This window comes from Echiichthys vipera, assembly GCF_963691815.1.
Source record: "Echiichthys vipera genome assembly, chromosome: 15".
Taxonomy (NCBI): domain Eukaryota; kingdom Metazoa; phylum Chordata; class Actinopteri; order Perciformes; family Trachinidae; genus Echiichthys; species Echiichthys vipera.
The window spans coordinates 26,704,852-26,718,770 of NC_139840.1; the positions used below are offsets into that span (position 1 = coordinate 26,704,852).

The 13,919-nt window shown below is 43.5% G+C and overlaps 1 protein-coding gene across 1 annotated transcript in view; it reads left to right on the forward strand.

Moving 5' to 3' along the window:
• LOC310957267 (junctophilin-1-like) overlaps positions 1-13,919 on the forward strand; it is a 49,427-nt gene that overhangs the window by 23,796 nt on the left and 11,712 nt on the right. The gene's annotated exons all lie outside the window — the stretch shown is intronic.

The window sequence follows — 13,919 nt, forward strand, 5'->3', positions numbered from 1 at the left end:
GACAGCAGTAATTGGGGATATCGGATATAGACAAATATAGATCCTTATTGTCATTGTTTTAGGACATGAAACACTGATTAGCATCTTTTAAGGACAGACAATAAAAATAGCAAAATACGTATAAAATAGTTTTTAAAAAAATCCAGTACATACACTACAACCGAAATGGGGGATATCGGGCAAAGTAGTTTTGGGCAATATTTAAATTCCCTTCATGACCATGTTACTTTTAGAAAAGCAATGATATTTGATATTATCACCCAAAAAAAAGATAAGGAGAGCACATTGATATAAACATCTATGGACTGGATACGCATACGTTGCAATTCTTGTAAGTGGTCACAATGTATAGCCACTGTTTTACAGAAGGGCAAGCTGAGATCAATAAATCAGACCAATCAGCTATTATTGATCAGCATTGATGCATGGAACGAGGATAGCACAAGCCTACATTTTAACTACAACCTACCAGTTTGGTGAGTTGATGCCTCTATCAGTTCATAGATGGTGAACAAACCCTGCTTCTACTACTTGTACGGTGAAAAGCAAGCTAACTAGGTAAGGGAGGGTACCCATGTTCCCCGGGTCCCATGTTCCTTTTTCGGGAAAAAGGGTTTGATGTTCCCAGAGCGGGGAACATAGGACCTGGGGAACATAGGGATAACCCCCTAAGTAACAGACTTGTTAGCTAGCTTGCTAATTCTGTCATGCATTAATACTACACTTGAATGAGCTGAACAAAGTTGTCACATACTGACCTATGATTACATGGAATTTCTTCCCACGCAGAATAATGTAATTATTGTGGTGAGTGGATATATGCTGCTTACTCATTTAGCAGCTTGCTAACGGAGTCCGGTGCAGTTCTCACTCCACAGTAAACACAGCAGGCACTGCTGTTACATTAAAGTACATCACATCCAGTAAACTTCATAGAGAACGGCAAGGGCAAAACAGCATCACCAATGTGTTTTAACAAAATATTCTCAGGTCTAGTTCGCGTAAAAACATAGAATTAATGAGCCGGTTTTGTAAACTAGGCTACCAACAACATTATCTTTGCTTCACTTGTTCAACTAACTTTTGTTTCGATAACAAACACTCAACTGTCCTGCAGTTATTACAGACACTTTAACTAACCACAGAGAGTTGCTTTGTTTAGGGAGTCACGGCATTGCGCCCCTGCAGAATAAAGATAGGGGAAACACTAAACAGAGACTGAATAGCGCAAATTCATAACAACATCGCATAACTGAAATAGCATATCATTCTGTGGGACGGCTGTGGCTTGGTGGCAGAGTGGGTCGTCCTCTGATTGAGAGATTGGTGGTTTGATCCCCATCTCCCCCCGGTCCACATGTCGAAGTGTCCTTGAGCAAGACACTGAACCCCAAATTGCTCCCTGTGCTGCGCATGGGTGTGTGAATGTGGTGTGAATGGTTAGATCAGATTAGATGGTATGTAGATGTCCACTGCCATCAGCGTGAATGTCTGTGTGAATGGGTGAATGTGACAAACACTGTGAAGCGCCTTGAGTAGTCAGATGACTAGAAAGGCGCTATATAAGTACAAGTCCATTTACCATCCATTCTGTTATGGTGAACATGAGAGGATGATTATAATGGCCAGCCAATACCCCATTGAACTATAATCTCATCATATCGCACAAGCCTAGTGCAAAGGTCCTTGGACTTGGAGATGTTGTAATTACATTCAAGTTGCACAATTAGTCAAATATCAATCACAATCATAATTTTGGCTTCAATCAATTAGATGAATGTGGCTGACTGCGATATTTGCATATTTGCATATTTGCATAGACTGTAAATATAAAGATGGATGACATGACGGCTCCCTAATAGTGAAGCCAGAACATCTGGATCTGCCCCTGGTGGCTGGTTGCAGTATAGTTTATAAACCCCGCTCTTCCATGTTAGTGGATGGGACATGGGCCAGACAAAAAAAATCAAAGTACACCTCAAATACATTTTCCCCAAAGATGGTTTCTATCATTTTAGGTTGTTTTTTATCACAGTGATGTTTGTCCAAGTGTTCATGTATCTGGTTGGATAGGTGTATGAATGGGATTTCGATACTGCCTGATCCCTACTACGGACTGATTGCAAAATTACAACATGGAGGCACCCTCATCCGGAATATTCTGGCTTCACTTTCGTACAGCGAGGAAGTGGAGCCGTATCGTCCATCTTATACAGTCTATGGCTCAGACCTGGGGTGGAGTTACATTTCCAGTACTAAAGTAGTAAGTCAACTAACTGTGTTGAAGGGGGCTAGGGGTCTCTCTGACAGGATGATACTGCTGCTACTTGGTGGGCATTTTTTTTCTAAAACACCTGTATATTTCTGTGCACAAAAGTCCACATCACAAGAATCTAATGATAGTACAGTATTGTAACAACTTTTGGCAGCGCACAGCCACACGCACACACGCGTGTATTTTCTGAGTAGTGTCAGATCCCAAAAAGAGTCATTTAAGGATCCCTTTCCTATAGAACAGCTTACCTTGAATACCTTTTAGTAAACAAACTTAACAGTCTTATGTTATTTATCATATTTACACGATAGCATGTAAATTCTGTCTGTACATGGTCTTGTGTTTCCAATTCTCAATTGGACATTAACTGATTCCATGAAGGAGGTTAAACCTTGGATTCAGTTGGTGGATAACTTGTTGTTAGTCAGGTTTCTCCACAGTGTAAACAGGGATCTGCTCCATGCTAATGTCTTCAGCTACAGTCCTGTTTATCTGCTGTGTTTCTGCTGACTTGGCTCCATATTATCTCTGCTGATTAAATAGAGTTGGTACAGCAGCTGTCACTGTTTGTGTCTCGTTGTTAGTTGACTTTTGACACATGTTATTGTGTCATCCTGTTTAAATTACATTTCTCAAAGATAGACGGGCAGGACAAATGACATTAACGTTACTGTTTATTATTAGACGCTAGCTGCTAGATTTACATCCTTAGCCTTTCCCTGGTCATTAGCCTTGTATGCTAAATACTTCCAAGCGGTACTTTTGCTCTTGTTCATTTTCCACTTAAACTGGTCTCCAAGGTCCTCCAGCAGCAGCTCTACCTGTGTTCATTCAGCTGAGTGTTGTTATTGGATAAACCAGTGTTCATGAGCTCAGAGACAGGAGCTGGAGCTTATGTCTTGTTTTGTCTGCAGAGCTGCTGAGTGACGTTACTCATCAACTGGAGGAGGTGGCTGCTGCACTTTTGATGCCAAAGATATCGATATTCAATTCAATTCAATTCAAAAAAAAATTATTTGTCCCCGGGGGGCAATTCAGGGCACACAGAGCAGCAAACAACGACAGTGCAACTATACAAAAACATCTTAACCTAACAACAAGAATAAAGTGTAAAAGAAGAATAAGTGTCAGGATGTTAGTGTGTTAGTACAGGTAGAATAAGTGTCAGGATGTTAGTGTGTTAGTACAGGTAGAATAAGTGTCAGGATGTAAGTGTGTTAGTACAGGTTAGATATGGAGAACATCGTCAGCGTGAGATGTAGAAAGACATGCGTATCGATATTGTAACTAATCCGTTACTGATTTTAAGTATCGATTCTTTTCAGAGTATAATTTTTTTTTTACATATATATACCAGACTAACCATATATACTGTAAATGTTGAAAATATTTAGATTTGTCACAATCGACAGGTATTATTCTGGAACTCTTTCACCGTGCTGAGTATAGAATATAATAAAGAATAACTTTTGCAAATTAGATCGTTGGTGGACATCAGGTTTTTTTACAGCAATGAGGAATATATGTGGCTGGGATTACCTGTTGCCGTACCTGGAAAAAGAGGAATCAATGGTTGCAGACCGGGATCATTCATTTTCATTTCACTTTTATTTGATAGGGACTGCTACCACTTGAAACAAGAAATCTCTAATGTACGACATCAGAGCATTTATAGCAACTGCTGATTTCCTGTGCCCGTCCCTAGTCCTAATCTGGCTGAAAAACTCCTCAGAGTATCTTGCCGAGTAGCTTGGCTCAGCCCTTTAATCCCAGACTCCATGGGGGCTCTCCATTCACCATCAGAACAGAACGATTGCATCGGGAAGAGCAGAGAGAGGTGCCTGCTTCTCTTTCCATATTTTATGATTGACAATGACTTTTTCTCTTCTATATACAGTATACATGTAGGTTGTTCTTTGCTTCATTTTCTATTATCTCTTAATATGTCATTGAATGCACCGAACACCAAGGCAAATTCCTTGTATGTGAAAACCTACGTGGCAACAAAACCCCTTCTGATTGTGATGATGTAACTTCCCTTAATTAACTTGTAACAGTGGTTTCTATGATTATTACGTTTTACTGAACAGCCACATTCACACTATGCATGAGCATAGGAGGGACATGTGCACATATCCTTGCTTTAATCCATAGAGACAGTCTAACAGAGACAATCTGACACAGTAAGAGCTGCTGATAGAATGTAGGAAATAGGATATGCCGCCTTTGAAGGTTGCAGAGCCATAGCCGATGAATGAAATCATCTGGGCGAAATACAGCAGCGAGCGAGAGAGAGAGAGAGAGAGAGAGAGAGAGTGAGAGAGAGAGACTTTACAAAGTTCAACTCTGTAATTTCTGATTTCAAAGAGCTTAATGACCTCTTAAAATAAAAAAGGAGACAAGGCATATCCATGACTTTATTGGCATGGGGATCAAGTGTGGATTAATGACCAAAAAAAAACACAAAATAAATAAAAATCGCTGCATGATACCAGACTGATCTGTGAGTAAAATACAATGGAGCTCAGAGATCAGGATGGTCTCACAAGGCTAGGAAACATCAGACTGAAGATGAAAATAGAGTGTAACTAGTTGACAATTATGTCAGGCTAATTTATGCATACAGATTAGTAGAGATAACTTAATCAAGACATTGCAGTTAAGGAATATAAATACATATAAGTGAGAATGTTGTATGTTCTATGCAAAGAGATCAGCACAGTGCAACACTGACAATCAGTGCAGGAATACACGGATGATTCACAGTCTCCATAGTGCCTTTATTCCATTGGACGCCCCTTTTCTGTCACACAGCGTACTAATCTTGCTGCTGTGTTTGCACGCTGTTGTATTTCACTCAGCAGGTATCAACATCATGTTCATGCAGCATGATGTTGATACATGCACCAAAATCTTTTAGGTGTATATGTGGTGTGTATGTCTCTGGCGTCTTGGTACAGTTGGCAGCTAGTTTCCACCTTGTGTTGTATGCAGTGGCTGCAGCGGGTGATGCCTGTGATGGTCTCTTTAGATGGCGTCGCTGTGCTCGCTGAGTCTGTACAGCATCAAAGGTTTCCTTAACTGTGGATCAGCCACAGTGCTCAGGTATTCTACCACTGTGTATTCTCTGTTTTTGGTTGATTCTCTCCAGTAGTAAGTAGTTTTCTTTTTTGTTTAGGGCCCGTCCACTCGAAGACGCATTATCCTGTAACCGCCACACGCAGCCGGTGTTATTGGAGCCTGAAAAAACGGTGTATTTTGTAACCAGGTCCCACAGTGGGAAGATTTGAAAACACCCCCCATGGCGTTGTCTTCTGGATGGTGAAACCTGACACCTTGTTGAACGATGGCGTCATTGCCCCACCTCCGACCTCTAACCCTGCAGCGTCACATAACAACAACAGTGCTGCTGCGTGAGAGGAGAGAGACTGACCCAGAGACTGTTTACTGAACTAGACTCTGAGCCACATGCATGGGAATGAATTGGGTCGAGCACAGATTACTCCCTTTTCCCTGATGCTCTGAATAAGGAGCTAAACTGCTCTCTAGTCTCTTTTTCTAAATCCAGTTCTAAGAAGGTGTGAAAGGTCTCTAAATGCAGTGAGAAAGTGGCGCCTGTGAGTGCTTTGGGACGGGGAAGGGGCTCCCAGCAGAACCCTCTGCTCGTTGAGGACACTAACTACAGAGTGATTGGTGCATCAGAGTCCAAAACAGCACAAAACTCTCCACTAACACCAGAAACAGTTACACATTTCTTTCTAGGATGGAGGAGGATATGGGAAGTCTCCAGATTTGGATCTGTGTTTGGATCGGTGTTTGGATTCTCCCCAGCGTCTCCCTGTCTCTTCTTCTCTGTTGTTGGTGTATTTCTGTGGCAGTTACAGCACCACATCCAGGCCTGGCATTTGTTTCAATGGTTTCGGGCTGATGCAGATATTTCTTGAGCCGAGGCCGTGTGGACAGAAAACTTTTTACGAAATGCCGAAAAAATAAAGGTTGTTTTTGATCATGTCGACGTAGGGTTTGTGTCGGTTTGCTCATTTAAAATGCTCTCTTCTTGGGTTCTGATAATTAAATAATTCTGCTCTGCATGCATTATTTGGTGTCTTCTATTGGGCACAGAGGAAAGATTTGCATAAATGGAAATCAATTTTTTTAGAGTCCAATATTTGAAGCCAGATTTGGTGTAAAGAGCTCTTCTTGCCTTGTCTCTCAGGTCATCGTTGTTGAACCTACCTGGCGTGCTGACGTTTAGAAAGATGTAGGACCGTAGGGCAACCGTATCTAGAAAGAATTTATATTTGTGGTGTTGGAGGTTAGGTGTTTTTTGGAATATCATATTTTTGGTTTATTTGTTTGTTTATTTATTATTTGTTTTGACTATCAAGGCCCAGGGCTGGGAGATATTGCACAGAAGATCAGGTGCTGTTGTAGTCCGTTTTTGGTTGTAGTCCGTCTTTGGTCCAGATCATCTGCAAACAATAGGCATTTGACTTCAGTGTCTGCTAGGGGGATGCCCAGCGCTGCAGGCAGTTCTATAGCCCTTGCCAATTTATTGATGTACATGTTGAAGAGGGTTGGGCTCAAGCTGCAGCCCTGTCTAACCTCCTGGCTTTGGGGAAATAAGTCTTAAGGCTCCAAGAACCCAGAACTGTGAACCTATGTGAGACATTAAGTTTTCTGCCAGCATGAACCCTGACTGAATTTTCCATTCCAAGAGACTTTGATATAAGCCTCTTTATTTTGATGTAGTTTTTATTTTGAAAACCGAACAAACTAAAGTGTGTGTCAAAGTGTTTTTGAGATAGAACAATTGTACCACTATGAAGCTGTGATTCTTATCAAACGTAATATTTGTAAAAGATCTGAACATGTGGAGTAACAGTTTCTCCTTTTGTGTGAAAACATAAAAATGTGCAGTTCCACTAAGGCAACGCCATTCAACGAAAACTTCAGTCTTTGCTATGAAGTGTAACCAATGTCTTAAGCCTTTTCTGGCCACATTTGAGGGGGATCTGTTCAACCTGCTAGGAGAGGGAAATCAAAATATACAACATGAAATTTTATGTTGCCAGTAGGTGGTGTTATAACTTAAACTCAATATTGTCACATAGATGCCTTCAGGCCTCTTATCAGTCATGTGGAGTTTGGGACAGATTGGACACTGTAGTCTGAATACAAACTACTTCCTGTTTCATCACGGAACATTGACATTTTTGCCAACCCAAAGCCAAGTAATGCATGCAGTGCAGCAACGCTCTTGACAAAAGCTCAAAAGCTTTGCCAAGGTATAAAGATTGTTCTGTACTTCACTGAAACAGCCGCTAGTTGATCGGCACATACTGTAGTTTGAGGACACGTCCACTGATACGTCTGGTCCTCCTTCTTTCTTGGTGTTCACACGCTTGAACGCCCTCCTGACGTCATGCTCATAAAGGGAGATAGATGTGAGAGACACACCAACCCAACCATTTACCTCTGCTTGAGCTGTTTCTGCTTGTTGGCTGCCAATGGCCTCAAAGTGACGGCTGTGGCTTGGTGCCAGAGTGGGTCGTCCTCTGTTCGAGAGATTGGTGGTTCGATCTCCATCTCCCCCCGGTCCACATGCCGAAGTGTCCTTGGGCAAGACACTGAACCCTGAATTGCTCCCCGTGCTGCGCATGGGTGTGTAAATGTGGTGTGAATGGTTAGATCAGATTAGATGGTATGTAGATGTCTGTGTGAATGGGTGAATGTGACAGACACTGTGAAGCGCCTTGAGTAGTTGACTAGAAAGGCGCTATATAAGTACAAGTCCATTTACCATTTACCAAAGTGAGTGAAAGGTTGTTAAGCTCACTTGCTGTAGCAAGGGAAATTATTTTATTGATACAGATGGTTATAATCATTAGATATTTATTCTCAATTCCAACCCTCTGTTGCAAAACAAAGGCATGGCTCTTATAGTGTAGTGAATATGACTGGAACAGAAATTGCCTAAATGTGCAAAGTCCTGGGATTATACATTGTTAGTGGTCGATAATGTAATGGAACAAATGACGAAATCATATTCATTCCTCAAAAATGATGACACGAAAATAACTCCCAACTTAAAGTTAAAACAGACAAAGAGAAGAAACGAATACATACAACAGAAATCTATTCAATGAATAACATAGAATGCTGTAATTTACTGGACAGAGTATTTCAATTAGGCCGTTATTTTACCCGGATATAACATCCTAAAAATACAAACCCTTCGTAGATGTAGACTTGGGAAAATTAACTCGCTAGAGAGAAGGTGTGTGGGCTGGAGGGAGAGAAGCAAGTAGCCACATTCTTGGCCAGATTGCATGTGCATGTCTTACCTGTGTGTGTGTGTGTGTGTGTGTGTGTGTGTGTGTGTGTGTGTGTGTGTGTGTGTGTGTGTGTGTGTGTGTGTGTGTGTGTGTGTGTGTGTGTGTGTGTGTGTGTGTGTGTGTGTGTGTGTGTGTGTGTGTGTGTGTGTGTGTGTGTGTGTGTGTGTGTGTGTGTGTGTGTGTGTGTCTCCACGTCAGAAGTAGTGCTTGTCTAAATAAGGCCAAGGAAGACGACGCTTATCAACAGCTGACAAACCCAACCCCCCCTGCCCCCTCATCCCCTTTTGGCCATCGCTACATGCACGCACGCACACACACACACACACACACACACACACACACACACACAGTAAGGTGCTTCATCTGGTATTCTCCTTGGTCAGTGTGTAAGAACAGTCAAACTCATGGCAGGGCTGACCTTTGGACCGAAGCTTACCTGGTTTGGGTTCTGTTGTCGCTCAAGACGGATTTAAATTATTTTCACCAAATAATGTATAAAGAGTACCATGGCCAACAATAATACATAATATTGAAATATTGAGTGAGTGTAATCAGTTGTAGATATCAGGGTTTTAAGGAGCTAGCAAAGGTTAACAAGGTAGGCCTAGAAAATAGCAAAGGTTGCGAAGCTAGGCTAAGAAGCTAGCGGGGCTACTTCGCCGGGGAGGACAGCCAATGGAGGTAGCGTAGAGATGGCGTTACTTAGCAGATGTATCAATTACAATTCAGGCAGAGCAAACCGCAGCACTGAGGGTCACAGCTGGCTGGAAGCTGCTGCTGGGTCTAACCTGAGTCGGGGCAATCCGATATCCAGAGTCCGACCCCCGCTGCTGCGGTTTTGGATGCCTGAACTTAAGCTAACTTAAAGTCTCCCACTCTGTCAGTTACCACCAGAGATAGTCACAAGTTACTTTTTGCAAGTCCAAGTCAAGTTTCAAGCCTTTGAGGCATAGTCCAAGTCAAATCTCAAGTCTCTTATGGTTTTAATAAATAAATAATAATACAGAGTTGGGTACAACAGTATTGTATAATTACACAAGGTCCCAAATTATGACATTTTATAATCTACTGTAAATAAAGACTGCTGCTCCTTTTACCTGGAACTCCTTAGAAACAGACCTGAAACTTTAGGTAATGCTCTCATTGGATGCTTTTAAAGAAACTTTAAATAACTTTATCCTCACAAATCCTCTCCAAATCATCCTAAACATGCTCCTCTTTAAAATGTAACTCCTTCCACATGCTACCACCTACAGACCTCATTTGATCTTTAAACGATTGCCAAAACTTTGGCCTCTTCTGATGTGACTTTTTATTATATCTTTTATAGTTTTTAAATAATCAGTTTAAGTTTTATGTTCTTTTTTTACATTTAAAAAATGTAATTATTAACTTTATCCACACAAAAATGTCTCCATGTACAGCAAAGCCTTCCAATGCTCAAAGTGAAGAAATTTTAACAATACAACTCATAGTTTTTAGCCTGATAAGCAGAGGTTTGAGAGGGTGTGTCTCTGCATTTCTGAGTTCATGAGTGACCTAGATATTGATATGAATAACCGTGTTTGAAATCGTTCCCTATCACAGAAATAGTGCACTATAGTACGTGTGTACGCCATATTGTAGTAGTGATCAAATTCTCTGTGGTTAATTTCATTCACTAATGCACAGCTAATTTGAGTGTACATACGATGTACACTACATTGTACTCCTGTATCCCACAATGCAATGTGGTCGTGTTTTACCGGAGGAGAAGAAGAAGCAGAAGAGGTGCTAACAGTATCTAAGCGCTAACTGCAGTTACCAACAACCGCTCCTCAACAGCTGACAGCTGTTACTCATCTCATCTCATCTTCATCCGCTTATCCAGGGTCGGGTAGCGGGGGCAGCAGCTTTAGCAGGGGACCCCAAACTTCCCTTTCCCGGGCCACATTAACCAGCTTGAACTGGGGGATCCCGAGGCGTTCCCAGGCCAGTTTGGAGATATAATCTCTCCACCTAGTCCTGGGTCTTCCCCGAGGCCTCCTCCTAGCTGGACGTGCCCAGGGGGCATCCTTACTAGATGCCCGAACCACCTCAACTGGCTCCTTTCAATGCAAAGGCTCTACTCCGAGTTCCTCACGGATGGCTGAACTTCTCACCCTATCTCTAAGGGAGACTCCAGCCACCCTCCTGAGAAAACCCATTTTGGCCGCTTGTTCCCGCGACCTCGTTCTTTCGGTCATGACCCAGCTTTCATGACCATAGGTAAGGGTAGGTACAAAGATTGGCCGGTAGAACGAGAGCTTTGCCTTCCGGCTAAGCTTTTCGTCGCAAAGGTGCGGTAGAGCAACTGCAGCCATGAAAATCATGAACAGGATTGGTGACAAAGCGCACCCCTGGCGGAGGCCAACCCCCACAGGGAACAAATCCAACTTACTGCCAAGGATCTGGAACACAGCTCTCTCTTTGGGTGTGCAGAGATTGGATGGCCCACAGAAGTGACCCCCTCACCCCATCATCCCGCAGCTCCTCCCACAGTATCTCCCGAGGGACCCGGTCATATGCCTTCTCCAGATCCACAAAACACATGTAGACTGGATGGGCATACTACCAGGCCCCCATCAAGGATCCTTGCGAGAATGAAGAGCTGGTCCGTTGTTCCACGTCTTGGACGGAATCCACATTGTTTCCCTTCAATCTGAGGTTCGACTATAGGATGAACCCTCCTTTCCAGCACCTTGGAGTAGACTTTACCAGGATGGCTGAGTAGCGTCATACCCCTGTAACACACACCCTCTGGTCCCTCTTTTTTAAATAGGGGAACCACCACCCCGGTCTGCAACACCCTTGGCACTTGGTTCCCTGTTTCCCCCTCCTGAGATGTCGAATGGTTTTCCAGAAGCACCTTGGTGCCGCCCGAAAGACCTACTCCATGACTTTTCTAAACTCCTCCCACACCCTCTGCTTTGCCTCTGATACAGCAGAGGCTGCAGCCCTTCTGGTCCATCGGTACCTTGCAATTGCTTCCGGAGTCTTCTAGGATAACATATCCCGGAAGGCCTCATTCTTCAGTCGGACAGCTTCCCTGACCACCGGTGTCCACCACGGTGTTCGAGGGCTACCCTTGAGGCACCTAAGACCATGAGGCTACAGCTCACCACTGCAGCTTCAGCAATGTAAGCTTTGAACATTGCCCACTCCGGTTCAATGCCCCCAACCTCCACAGGGATGCCAGAAAAGCTCAGCCGGAGGTGTGAGTTGAAAATCTCTCGGACAGGGGCCTCCTCCAGACATTCCCAGTTCACCCGCACTACTCGTTTGGGCTTACCTGGTCTGTCCAGAATCTTCACCTATCCTCTGACCCAACTCATCACCAGATGGTGATCAGTTGACAGCTCTGCCCCTCTCTTCACTCGAGTGTCCGAAACATACGGCCTCAGATCAGATGATACGATCACAAAATCGATCATCGACCTTTGGCCTAGGGTGCTCTTGTACCATGTAGACTTATGAGCATCCTTATATTCGAACATGGCGTTCGTTATAGACAATCCGTGACCAGCACATAAGTCTAATAACAGATGGCTGCTCGGATTTAGATCAGGGAGGCCGTTCCTCCTAATCACGCCTCTCCAGGTGTCTCCATTATTGCCCACGTGGGCGTTGAAGTCTCAACTGCTGTTCAGTGCATATGCACAAACAACAGTCAGAGTTTTCCCCCCTACCACCCGCAGGCGTGAGGAGGCGACCCTCTCGTCAACCGGGGTGAACTCTAACACCGCAGCGCTCAGCCTGGGGTTTGTGAGTATCCCCACACCCGCCCGGCGCCTCGCACCCTGGGAAACTCCAGAGAAGAATAGGGTCCAACCCCTATCCAGGAGTACGGTTCCAGAACCAAGACTGTGTGTGGAGGTAAACCCCATCAGATCTAACTGGTAGCGCTCCACCTCCCGCAAAAGCTCCGGCTCCTTCCCCGACAGAGAGGTGACATTCCACGTCCCCAGAGCCAGCCTCTGCTGCCCCGTCTGGTCCGTCGAGGCCCCTCACCTTCACTGCTACCCGTGCAGCAGCGCACCCGACTCCAGCAATTCCTCCTGCGAGTGGTGGGCCCACAGGATGGAGAGGAGGGGAGGTGCCACGTCACTTTTTCGGGCTGTGCCCGGCCGGGCTCCGTGGCAAACCTGGCCGCCAGGCGCTCCCCGGCAAGCCCTCCGCCTGGGCCTAGCTCCAGACGGGAGCCCCGGGCTTCCTTCGGGCAGGGTCTCTCTTCCTCTTCCTCGTTTGTGCATAGAGTCTTTGTGAACCATTCTTAGTCTGGCCCCTCGCCTGAGACCAGTCTGCCATGGGAGACCCTACCAGGAGCACTAGGCTCCAGACAACACAGCCCTCAGGTTCACAGGGACACACAAACCTCTCCACCAGGATAAGGTGATGGTTCCCGGAGAGGCCCTAACAGGATGTTTGTGTTAAATGTATAACTGAAAAAGGAACTTTGATTCACTGCCTATGGGAATGCTCTAAGATTTCGATTATTTTTGGAAACTGTAGTGTAACATTCCTTTGACGTCAACTATCTGTATACTGGGAATATACCCCAAGGACTTCATCAAAACAATGAAGCAATCGAAAATGATTGACTTTGGATTACTCCACACAGGGAGAGTGATTGCACTATATTGGAAAAAATATGGAACCACCATCACTGGCATTATGGAAGAAGGAGTTGATGACTTGTCTTGGACTGAAGAGATTGACATACGTTGTTAGAGGTAAAAAGGAGGAGTTTGCTGGTATTTGAGAATCATTTACTGTATGTCATTCCTGACGAATGAAGCAAATAGCGCTGACTGAATAACAGGTTATGGAATGATGCTGCCTTTTATTTTATTTCATTTTTTTTTTGTTTCTTATTTTATTTTATTTGTACTATCTTATTCTCATTGTTATTTATTTATTTTACTCCATTAGCTTGATGTCTGTTGTCACTGTCATTTTTGTGTATTCTTATTTCTTTGTCTGTGTAAATGAGGGGCTGTTCAAGGGAATATAAATGAAAATGTTTGTACATTCGACATAAAGTTTGATATGCATTTAAAACTTCAATAAAAATGTTGTTTATTTGTTTATTAAAGCTAATACCAAACCATAACTATCTGCCCTGGCATCTGGACACCGTCCCCATAGTAGACATTTTATTTCATTGAAACTTCACCACACTTTACTTTTAAAATTACATTTTTTTTAAAATCACAATATATTGCCTTGCTTTCAGTGTTACAATAGATTGCAATGTGTTGAATTGTAACCCCTGTATCATGGTAGGT